The sequence below is a fragment of the Silurus aristotelis genome (assembly GCF_946808225.1).
Source record: "Silurus aristotelis genome assembly, chromosome: 5".
NCBI lineage: Eukaryota > Metazoa > Chordata > Actinopteri > Siluriformes > Siluridae > Silurus > Silurus aristotelis.
Genome location: NC_139578.1, coordinates 19159154 through 19172181, shown reverse-complemented (window position 1 = coordinate 19172181; position 13028 = coordinate 19159154).

Sequence of the window (13028 nt, the reverse complement as noted above, 5' to 3'; positions counted from 1 at the left end):
GGTCACAATGCAGGCAGTGAAAAGCTGCGTGCACAAAGTAGTTAAATCCCATATGTTGCTAAAATAGGTGGTTCTCTGTAATGGAGAAAGCACATTTTTCCCGGCATTCAGCCGCAACCCCAAAACCTTCATGTGAGCAAGAACGACATCTCGATGCCGAACTGCGAACTGCTCTGATTGAGCCAATATCAACCAATTGGTGATATAGTTAAGGATGCAGTTTCCCTGAAGTCTTAGGGAGACCAGAGCGGCATCGACACATTTTGTAAAGGTGCGGGGTGAGAGAACTGGAGCAACTGGATAATGATTAGAACTCTTAGAAACACTGTACAGTGAGGGTTTTCCCATCATTTGCATAGTGGAAGTTCAAATCCTAATGATACAACAGCTATTTACGACCCCTGCATGGAAAACATATAGTATAGTATAGTATATATATATATATATATATATATATATATATATATATATATATATATATATATATATATATATATATATATAAAACATTGACAGGTGAGTTACATTTGCTATGGCAGCTAACTTGTATGGTGGATAGTGGAAGTGAATTTATCTTCTATTTGCTCTTTTTCAGTGATTAATATGCCAAATGCACCACTGTGGTGTGCAGCTGGATTTCTGATTCGGGTTGTATTATTCCCAATTACCGGGTTAGTTTCATTCAGTATGTGATAATCCTTCTGCAAAGTGAGTTTTTCAAGCACCATTTCACTGAAATCACATTGTCTTTGTATCGCACTAAAATGAATGGTGCTTCCACCTCCAACCTCCAGTGTTAAAAATAAAAACGTAATTATCGGTGTTATTGTGTTTAACTTTTTTGTTAGCTATATTTTTGCATCAATCGAAGATGGTTTTTGTACTTATGTGATAGAGTATTATTTAAAAGTGATTCATACTCATAGTTTTTGTATTGCTTATTTGTACAGCAATGATACTTTACCCAATTTTATTTTGATGGATTGATTTTTGACTGAGACTTTTTTTCATTTCCAGGGACTGTGTTTGGCTTATCACCATTTTTTCATGTCAGTTCTGTGGACATCATTGTAGCACCACAGTGGCCTATGTGAAGCACATGAGGATTCATAGCAATATCCCTAACTTGCTGCTTCAATGTTGCATCCAAACCTGCAACAGGCAATTAAAAAAAAGTAGCAGCTTTGAAATCACATCTTTATAGACAATCACAAGGAGTGTGTGGTGATGCCTAGATCACATTTGTGCCCTACAGTAGACCTTACATGCCATGTTGACTTGTGTTGTGCCAAATGTGAGACACTGACTCAGTTTTATTCCGATCTCAAAGTGCACATTAAAGAGGGATGAAGAGTGGCATGCCCCTTTTAGCAGTGTGATACTTAATTTACAGTAATATCTACATTTACCTCAAGGAAACATAAAAATTCATCTGAGGTAAATCTAACTGAATCTAATGTTTCCACAGCATGTGTGACTGAAGCTGAAATGTTTTAAAATATTGACAGCAATATGATAACAGGTGAAAAGATCGATGTAGCTGGAAACATTTAGCATGTGGAGCATGTGGTAAAAATCCTGACATTCGCTTTTGGTGAGCTGCGCTTAATGGCATGCTCACGAGACTCTATTGGTCTTTAATATTAATTAATATTAATATTAATTAGTCTCTATTATTCAAAATTAATAAATGTTAAATTAATATTTTGTCAATGCTGAAATATGTTTTCTTTTTATATGTTTAGGTTAGACATCAGAACGCTATATTCAGCACTGAATAATTAGTCTTGAGGGGCACATCTTTTGTGAAGGTATCCTGCTGACTTTTCTGTCTGTCTGTTTTTTCTACATACTATAATTTTAATCCTCAATACCTGACAATACCAAGCTGAAGCTGCATGCACACTGGAATTTATTAAAATGTTAAATACTTGGATGCATACATTCAATTCCCTTCACATTTTATTTGTATATCATGTTTTACAATACATATAGTTTTGAGGGAGCTTTGCAGAAAATGTGTTGTTGTATATGTTTTATTAAAGCATTTGGCCCTAATAAGCACGGAATGTAGCATCAAATTTAAATTTCTTATTAAATATTTGAGCCTCAGTAAACAGCCATAGGTGACTATGTAATCTGTTCTTCATACAAGAATATACTTTGCTATATTTTCTCCATGAGTAATCTTTTTCCTCTCCACTCTAATTCTAAACACACACATTTGTTTTTCAGGTGGTTCATCTGGATAAACCCGGAAAAGGGCACCAAGGCTGTAGTCATATCAAAGTGGACGATGAAGGTCACCCATAAAAAGACAACCGTGAATCCTGTGTCTCCAGTCTGTTAAAAAAATTAATAGATTTTAAGTGGGATTTTATATAAATAATTTACACCACAGACCACACACATTACACACACACAAACATCGCATACACACACTCACAACACATACATCACACACATGCATATTCATTTAAAAAACCTGTATAAAATTGGATGTTCTCTGAGTCAATCACGTTGTCTTTCTCTCCAGAGTAAATGTTTTTTTTTATATTTACATGTTGTCATACAGGTAATAAGCTTTGGGCTTTTTTTTTTTTTTTTTTTACCATTGTCTTGTTTTATTTTATACAAATGTTCTGTAAGTTATAATATTTTCTTTCATGTTATTTAGGTTTTATACTAAGACAGTTTAATAAAGAAGAGATGTTTCGAAACAACACTTAAAAGCTGTTTAACTTCTGTTACATTTTAAGTCACTATTTCAAAGGATACATTTATACACAGTAGTAACATGGTGTTTTGTAGTTAAACTAGGACAATTTTATTCAATCACAAGGTTTAGAAAAAAATGCTAATTATATTTTCAGAAATGTACTTTAATGTAGAAACAGTGTTATGCTATTTTTCACCAAACATTACACACTTAATTTTACAGTAACTTGCTGGCAACCGTGCTGCCAGTTCTTTACTCTCTTTTTCAATAAACAGTAGACAACTGTAATTTTAACCAACAGTAAGGCACTGGTAATTTTACAGTAGGTTGCTGGCAACTGTGCTGCCAGTTCTTTACTTTTTTTTTTTTTATGGGAAAACTTTTAACAGTGTATGTAAGTGTTTGTGTTTTACATTTAATATAAAATTTTCTTAAGACATGATCTACTTAACTGTTACTTATTTCAGCATACTTATAACAAATAATTACAAATGTCTTTATTTTTTTTTATATTTTTCATTCATTCACTCCCTCGATATATGGAATTGTCAGGATTTTCTCCTTTTAGGACAAATTCTTGAAGCTGGATATAAAAAAAAAAAATTCTGTCAAATATTTTAATGTTGAAGGTAATTGGGCCTCAGGGGTTATGTGTATTCTTTTACTCAGTGTGCAGGTATTTTATTTTTGTTCTGTGCCTATAACTGGCTATATGCAGTGTATTCTGCCACAAATCATATTTACACTCTGGAAACCCCAATGTGCAAGTACTTGTGTTATAACTGAATGTATGTATAAATAGTTGAATGTATATAGTATGAATGTAATGCTGATGGACTGGAATCCCACCTAGTTAAGTGCTACATATGTTAGACATTGTTTTATTATTATTTTTCTTATTATTAAAGCACTTACATTATTGCATCTCATTGTTAATAAAGGTAAGTTAAACAAAAGTGCTACTCCTAGTTTCTGCTGTAAAAGCTTTTCAATTTATATTTGCTTTAGTAAGAATTCTGAAAAGATACTTGGGAATTATTGGTTGACAATCAATAGAAACAGTACGGCAAAAGTTATCCACAAAGATTTGATGAGATTGCAATTACATTGCTGATAATGAGTTACAGTTTGGTTGTATGTGTACTGTTTAAATGTTTCAATGGAATGTCTAGCTGTTTCAGGTATAAGCATGTTTGTGTGGTTGAAAATGAAAATGAGGTAAAGCGTCTGTGCCCTTATGCATAATGTATGTAGCTGACAAGAACCGCAGCCTGGCTCAGTTAGTTTCCCTTTGACCTTTCTGCTTAAGCCTGTAATGCTGACTCAATCTGATATGTTTTCCGCTGATGCACAACATAAACTTCCTCATATTCTTTCAGTGGCAATGTGTATAGAGTGTAATTTCTGCTTACACAAAACATCGGCACTTTGCCAGGCTAGGATAGAAAGAAAATAAATTAAATTTCTACCTGTACAGCACATCATTAACTAAGCAAACGGTTATAGAATTATTAGCAGCAAAAAGATTTTAATTTTTTTTTTTATAATATTCTACACAATTAATTACATGTCTAGTTGCACAAGAACTATTTGCAAGCAGAAAGAATATTTCATTCTCCAATCATTGTAATAAGAACTTTTTGTTTTCCTCTAAAAAAAATTGCTCTCTGCATTATTTTCCTCAATTTCTATGTCAGAAAAATGATTAAGCACAGTCAGGGCCATAATAATAAAACAAATAAGATTTTTAGATGTTTGCGTCAGTTGGATATTTGGCTGAAAATAAGCATGTTCATACTAACTAACCACCAGCATGTTTTGCAGATAACTTGGGACTGCATACAATAGAAATCATTTGTTAAACCTTTTTCGCATGTGCTAAAATAAATGTAGAGTATGTCTATGTGTGCAGACAAAATATCACTGATTGCATGTGTTAATGTTTTATTTATTTATTTTTATAGGGATGTAGTTTTATTTTTACCTTACATTGTTTCGAATATTGATGTGCATATTCGTTTATGATGAAAAGCATCAAGAAGTTAAATACAAACAACCAACAACAAAAAAAAAAATTTAAATTATATTTACCAAATAATTACGTTGCATAACATTAGAAAAATACAGTATTACTTAATGTTAAACAGAATTCATAGTATTCAGAAAAAAAATAATTAGCTCACCTTGTTTTCTAAATAATAATGGTAAACTTGTCAGATATACACAATGTTCACAATTAAAACTTATTCCACCCTGTAACTGCAATTTGCCCATCAAGGAGAGATAGGTGTAACTGTAATAACTGTGTAGGCGAATGCTTGTTATTTTTAGTGGTCCTTTGCACATTAACAAAAAACATGTATTCATTTCCCGTTATTAATTAATATCCTGAAAGGTGGCATTAGTATGTTCCCCTGTTGCAGGAAAACCATCTGTTAATCAGGTTTGTGTGATTAAAAGCATGTGCCAAGAGTCACAAATCCATTAGCATTCACTGAGTGTACTTCAATTGTTGTTAATTAAAAAATTTAAAAAAATATATTTTTACTTTAAACAATTCAAATGATTATTGTGTCATGAAAACCTGCATGGACACACATTATGTGTTTATGCGTTGAGGATTATATATACACTTTTTTTTTTAGTTATTTATTTTTTTCATTGTAACTACAGAATTAATAGTAAAATTATGGAAATCATGAAAGCTTGCCTTGGATCTTTTTATTACCTGAAAAAATGAATATAACTTTAAAAACAATTGAGAAAGAAAGAAAGAAAGAAAGAAAGAAAGAAAGAAAGAAAGAAAGAAAGAAAGAAAGAAAGAAAGAAAGAAAGAAAGACGGATTTAATGGGTAAAAAGAAAAAGATTTAAGACGTGATGTAGTAGTCTTTTTTGAAAATGCAAATTAATCATGGATCTTTCTCCTTGGCATGCTTTAATGTGAATTATATTTATGTCAGAGGCATTTGTAATTTGAGTTTCAGTGTTACAATATTTTGTATTGTGGAGTTCACAGCCAGCAGGATGGTTCGGACAGTCTGAAGCATCGTTAGCATACAGAAGCCTGTTGGGAAGAGAGAGATGTGCAAGTGTAAGCGCACAGAGTGAAATACATAGACATGTGGTTTAGTTACCACAAGCGTGTCATTTATTTAAGCCTTCGTTATTCATGTTACAGGGTTGCGTTTGTGCTAGGAACTTGTATTAAAGATTAGATTTAGCAGAGGAATTTTGGAAATCTGCACGTGTTCTAACAGTAACGTTGATCTTATTTTGTAACTCTTTGAATGGCAATGCTGGACAGCAGAGTTTGTGAAGTTTGCACCCTTGGCACAGCTATTTATCGATTGCTGATATGCAGGTGCTAATGTAGCATCACTCTGTTAAGTTCAACACTTCTTAACAATAAGTGTATGTCATTTGTTTACATTTTGTTTATATTTGTATTTTCCTTTCTTTAATTTATGTTTCATGGCGGTGGTGATGATAGTTCATGCCAAACCTGATGACTCATGAACCAAAGGCATGATTTACACCTGTATAAAGACTATCTGTTCATATATCGATGTCAAGGGCTGCTACAGTTTATAGTACTCAAACAGGATAAAAAGCAGGTGTTAATATATGTTTTATTAATGCAGTTTTGTCCTTGAACAACATTTTTAGTGCAGGAAAATGTCCGGTGAAAATCAAGACCTATAACACTTATGTACTTATGATCAAGTGTGTCATGGAGTACATAGGCTATTCAAAGTTTTAAAAAGTTAATATAGGTTTATACATACACACACACACACTTACCTACTTACTTATCTATCATGCAGTTATCGGTTATGTCAGGTTATTTGACCAAATGCTCTACATTTTTGCAGTGAAGGACACAAAAAAATTGGTCCATATATTTTGGTTCGAATGAATTCCATTCCAATCAATTCTGTTTTCCATAGACTTCATGGAAATGCTAAAAAAAATATTTTGTAGCTACCTGAATTATAAAGAAGACCAGTCCCACTTGCATTTTCTCATATGAGAACTTATAGCCTTCGGTATCAGCCACTGAGATACACCTGCTATATTGTGTGTGTGCATGTATGTGTGTGTACCTTTGTGTGTTTACTTTGTACATTTTACATCATTCATATAACCCAATGATGAGAACTAGTGTTATAATGCATTGCTCAACCCAAATTGTTTAATTCTTGATATATTAATAGATATAATATTTTAGTCTTCCCATTTAAGTACATAATCCACTTTCATAGATGTATCTAGATAAAGATAATGAGTGCAGACTCTCTTCTTTCTCTTTCAAATTTGTGTGTGTGTGTGTGTGTGTGTGTGTGTGTGTGTGTGTGTGTGTGTGTGTGTGTGTGTGTGTGTGTGTGTGTGCGTGTGACTCATACACATCGCTAGCTACAAAGACCTGTTTGACATTTCTGTTTCTAAACAATGTGCATGACACATACTAAGTGGATGCATTCATGAGCAATTAGCAGACTTACCATCACAAAACAAAAAAATTAACCCTTCCAGATTATTAGATTACTAGAGTAGGACATTTTTGCAAGTGCTGCAGTTAGAAATGTGTTTGTCTTCAAATAAATTGTTTCAATCTGGTAAAATAAATAGAAACTGTATTGTATAGAAACATTTATTATTTATTTATGGGTCTGAATTTCGCAGCTCTGATATGGCCTTGCACTGTTAAAAATAATAATAAAAAAGAAGAAGAAAAGTCAGCTCTCAACATTGTGAAAGGGGGTTTCATAATCAAAGCATGGAGTCAAAGGCAAGAGATAAAAGGAAAAAGGCTGTGAGGCCTGTCTGACAAGAGTGCCAAATCTCTTCTACCTCTTCCCTTTGCTTCATTCTTTTTTCTTTTTTTTTTATTTCATTTTGCTGAGAAAGAAGGTGGGGGTTGAAGGGGTGATAAAAAATCATGCTGTGAATTTTGCCACTTATTAATGAAGAAAGAAAGGCTTCTCTAAGGAGGGATGGCATGTGGTGATGATCAGTAAGCACTCAGGCAACACACTTCACAGTGTCTCTAATTGAAATGTCCCTTTCAGGTCTCCAATGGGGGTTCTGTTTCACGCACACCATGGGCCACCTCCCCTCTACTTAAAGACACACACACACACACACACACACACACACACACACACACACACACACACACACACACACACACACACACACACACACACAAATACACACAACAGACATGGCACACCTTTGTTTTTACCTACGAAGATTGAGGGGTATTTAGAAGATGATCTTTGACCTTTTGCAAATCCTGCCAGTTTCTACTTCAAAGCAATAATTACAGTAAATATTTAAGTTTTGGTGATTATCAGATTTGTGCCAAAGGTCTGTGGTAACTGTTTAATGAAGATGATTAAAATTTTTCTCAACAGGGGAATTCAATGAATTTACATTATGCTATAAAGATTCTTGCAGCAAGTTGCAGCATATTAATTGATACTTCTTACTATAATAGTTTGAAATGACGGGAAGTGTCAGTGTAATCTTATGAACCTTTTACTGAACGGGTACCCTCAGGGTATCTCCTAGGAGCAGGGGCCTTCCGACACTCCTTAAGCCTGGGCAAGTTCTCCACTAGGTGTTTCCTCCTCTGCAGTAGATAGCTGTAATTCAGGCCTGTCTGAAACTGCGGGGTCTGGCAGGTCGACAGTGTAGTCACTTGGCTTGGACCTTGATTGGTCTTCTGAGGATGCCACCCTGTCCAACAACTGTTTAACATGCCTTTGGAGCACCTGCCTATCATCAGTCCTGACTATGTATGACAATGTCTGGTGACATCAATGACGATTTCAGGTATCCACTTAGGATCTTTGGTGTAACTTCTCATGTACACCAAGTCATTAGGTCTAAAATTTCTTACAGTGCCAGGGCATTTTTCAGCTCTCAGCTCCTGTCTGTGGAGCATATCATTGTCATGGTCATGGTGCAAACAATCCAGTGGCAGTGGTCAGACGCTGCTGCATAAGCAACTCAGCAGGACATTTCCTTGTTGATGAATTGGGTGTGATATGTTGTGACAGCAAAAAACGAGCAAGTCGGGTCTGCCACTCCCCCTTGTTGATGTGAGACAGGGCCTCCTTGGTTGTCTGTACCATTCGTTCAGCCTGACCATTTCAGCTTGGGTAATAAGGCGCCGTAGTGAGGTTCTGCATGCCTTGACAGTCTTGTCCATACCGGGCCACCACACATAACTCCTTGCAAGTCCCTTCATGTGTACGATGCCTGAGTGTGAATCATAAAGCATATCAAGTACCTCCCCCATCGCTAAGCCATGAAAAACCACATCCACATAGCACACAGTTCTTATGCGTGGAGAGTTAGTTGGGCGTAAAGAAAATGGTCTAAACTGGCTATCAGGTACCTCGTCTGGCCATCCATGTAGCACCCAGCATAGTACCCGGGACATGACAGGGTCCTTAAGAGTTAGTTTTGCAATTCGTTTAGCATGCATTGGTGCATCTGGCACCATTTCCGGCAGCAAAACCTTTAAAGGCAGTGGTGTAACAGCATTAGATACCTACAAGGGCAAGCGACTGAGAGCATCAGCATTTCCCATGTGTTTGCAGGTCTGTAGCACAGCTCATAGTCATAAGATCTAATGATCAAACTCCAACAGAGCATCCGTGGTGAAAGAATGGTAGGCATAGGCTTCGAATGGTGTAAGAGCCCAAGCAGGGGTTTGTGGTCTGTGAAAATTGCAAAGTGGCGCCCTGCAAGATACTGGTGAAACTTCCTGACAGCAAAAATAATCGCCAATGCCTCCTTATCGATCTGGGCATAATTCCACTCAGTGGTGGTCATTGTTTTGGAAGCAAAACAAATGGGTCTCTCCTGACGATCATGTTCCATGTGGAACAATAAAGCCCCAAGTCCATAATGCGAAGCATCGCAAAATACTGCCAGTGGTTTCTTTTCATCATAATGCACCAGCACCTTATCTATTTGTAGCAATTTTTTCACCTGGGCATGTTTTGCTTCCCACTTCCAACTGGCAGACTGGTCAAGAAGACGATGCAAGGGTTCCAGAACAGTCGCCTTGTCGGGAATAAAACAGTTGTAAAAATTTAAAAGCCCCAAGAATGCCTGGAGTTCTGTTTTGTTTCATGGGGCCGGGGCACTTTCACCTTTTCACAGGTTGGTTTGATGACATCCTTATCCACATGAAACCCTAAAAACTCCACTTGAGCAGCTGCAAAAATGCTTTTTTTCTTTCTTCAGTCGCAAGCTAGCTTCAGCAAAGCACTTTAGTACAGCTCGTAGCCATACATTGTGTTCCTCCATGGTTTGGCCTGAAATTAGGATGTCATCCAGGTATGGCTGGACTCCCTCGATTCCTGCAAGCAAAGTATCCATAAACGGCCGTTGACACTCCGAATTGCAACCGTCGAAACCGAAACAGCCTACGGTGAGTGTTAACAGTCAGAGTTCTCGTCCAGTGGAAGCTGTTGATAATCCTGTTTTAAATCATGTTTAGTAAAAAACAATTCCCCCTGCTAACTGTTGTATCAATGTCAATAGAAACCCGGAGGAGTCCGCAAACCCCAATGTCTTGGATAACCTCAGCATATTCAGTCAATATTTCCTCCATGAACTTAAGTTGTATTTTGTGTACTCCTTTGACTGATATTCCCAGGGCATCAAACCAGTCTCGTCCCAAACTAGTGCCCTGGCTTCTGATGACGAACAAGGGCAATGTGTTCCGAGTTCCTTTGTACAAAACTTCCACAAAAATTTTCCCTAACTCTTTCAAGGTTGCCTGTGACCACTGCTTTAGTATTCTATTGTATTTTCCAAACTATAAGCCGCTACTTTTTCCTACGCTTTGAACCCCGCAGCTTAAACAATGAAGTGGCTAGACCAATTAAATTGCAGATCGGGTTAAGGTGAACCAAATAAATTCTTTATATCAAATCGGGTGCACTCCCACTGAATCGGGCCACACCACATTATAAATATGGATAAGGTTTCTCTGACATTTGACCTGCCTCTCATTTGGACTGTCAACAGAAAATGCGAATAATTCGTCATGTTGAAAACAACCTGGCATTTAAAAACGCACTTCACCTGTGTTCTGAGCTGCATGGCATTGGGAGAAAAGCTTTACCTATGGTGATTTTTCAACGCACGACGATGCCAAAAGAAAAACTCTCGAGTGAAATTGTTGTGAAATGAAGGAGGAAGACAGTGAACAATGACTTTCTTGGTAGGCTACTGTTTAGATACAAGCCATGTAACAGACACTGTCTTTCGTTGAAGCCTGTGAAAACTTCATTAGTTTCAATGTAGGCACCTGCGACTTATAGATAGGTGCGGCGTATTTATGTTCAAAATAAAAATCTTTGTAAAATTCAGTGGGTGCGGCTTATATTTGTGTGCGCATAATTGTCCGGAAATTAGGGGTACTTATCTGCACACGGTCAGGTCTGATCTGCTCGTCAACAGTGTGATAGTTTAAAATTATGGGTAATCAGTGTATCAGTGTGTCAATGTAATCTTAAAAACCTTTACTGAATGTAGTGCTCTTTTTTACAGACACCTGAACCTTTTTCTTCTTAGGAACACCCCCCCAAAACCCTTGCCAGACTTCCCAGCAGTCCTAGTAACATCCTCCCAGTTCTCTTAAAGGAACCCCACCATTGCCATACTCAACCAATACACTACACTTACAGTATGCATATGCTACAAAAAGGCAATTTTCTCAAAATGCATGCTAGTTATAACTCACTCTCAATGTGGGTTGCAAATGTGTGAATGAATGAACGAATGATTCACCAAGTCCAAGTCATTCCATCTACCAGCTTTATCTGTCTGCTAGCTCTTGGACACATGGGGACATCTGCAGTCTGGAGACATCTGCAGTGTTTCTTTCCAGATGTCAAACACTTTTGTCATGTGTGGATTTTGCCATTCATATCGCATGTATAAGTGAGTTAAAGCATATTTTATAACCATGCGGATGCAATATAAAAAAAAAAAAAACAGCTTGATGATAATGTTGACCAGATGACACCAGGTATTTACTGCTATTGGATTCAAACTCAATTTTTATTAGATGTTATAGAAAAGCCCAATTGCAGGAAATGTACAGTATAATTTTATAGAGCACTGATATCATATTATAACACTGGTAGAATTCCTGACAGTCAGCATGTTCTAAGATTAGGTGAAACACATGAAAAACATTCAAATCAAAGTCTACATTTTCCATTAGCACACTCATATATAACATCACATGATCTCTTCACCGGATTCACCATTACTTTTAAAAAGCATTTGCATGTAGCCCAATATTTCATGGTGCTCTTTGCATAATTTTTGCCTTTTAGTGGTTGTCATTGTTTTTTTCACAGTTTTCATTATTCATTCATGCTTAGGCTATCGTTAAAATAATGTATCTGCTCTTGCATCTGCCTCATTGCTTCCTTAGTATCTACTGTGCAAAGGTTTTAGGCAGGTGTAAAAAATGCTGTAAATTGAGAATGCTTTAAAAAATAAAAGTGTTAATAGTTTATTTTTCTTAATTAAAAAAATGAAAAAGTAAACGAACAGAAGAGAAATTCAAATTAAAACAAATATTTTGTGTGACCACTTTTTGCCTGCAAAATAGCATCAATTATTCTAGGTACACTTGCACATAGTTGCAGAGGTGGCAAAAGTACACACATCCTTTACTTAAGTAGAAGTACAGATACTCATGTTTTAAAATACTCGGTTAAAAGTTGAAGTACTGATTAAACTTTTTTACTCAAGTGAAAGTAAAGAAGTCTTGGCTCTGACATGTACTTAAGTAAAAAGTTGTTTGTGTCGCCATTATGAGGGAAAAACCCACAAAACGCCACCTAGAGGGTTAATTGTGTAAAACATGGCGGATTTTCTGTTTGATTTGAGACTTGGCGCAGAAATAAAACAAAAGTTTACTGATTAAAAACATTTTTATCTGGAGTTTAATAATTTATTTTACATCTAAGTAAAGAAAGGACGTCGTAGATAAATTTATTTTTTCCCGAAGGTTTTAATTTCGCCTCTTTTATATTTAGAAATTTATTTATGTATTTACATTTTTTTATAAAAATGGTAAAAACAGAAATGCTGAATTGATGGCGCGTTAATAACGTTTAGTGCCATTTACAATAATTTTAATTTAGACAGCCAAATATATATATATATATATATATATATATATATATATATTAATACAAAACAAATTAAAAATGTTTTTACCGAATAAATGTATCCAGGCGGAACATCCACATATAGAACACA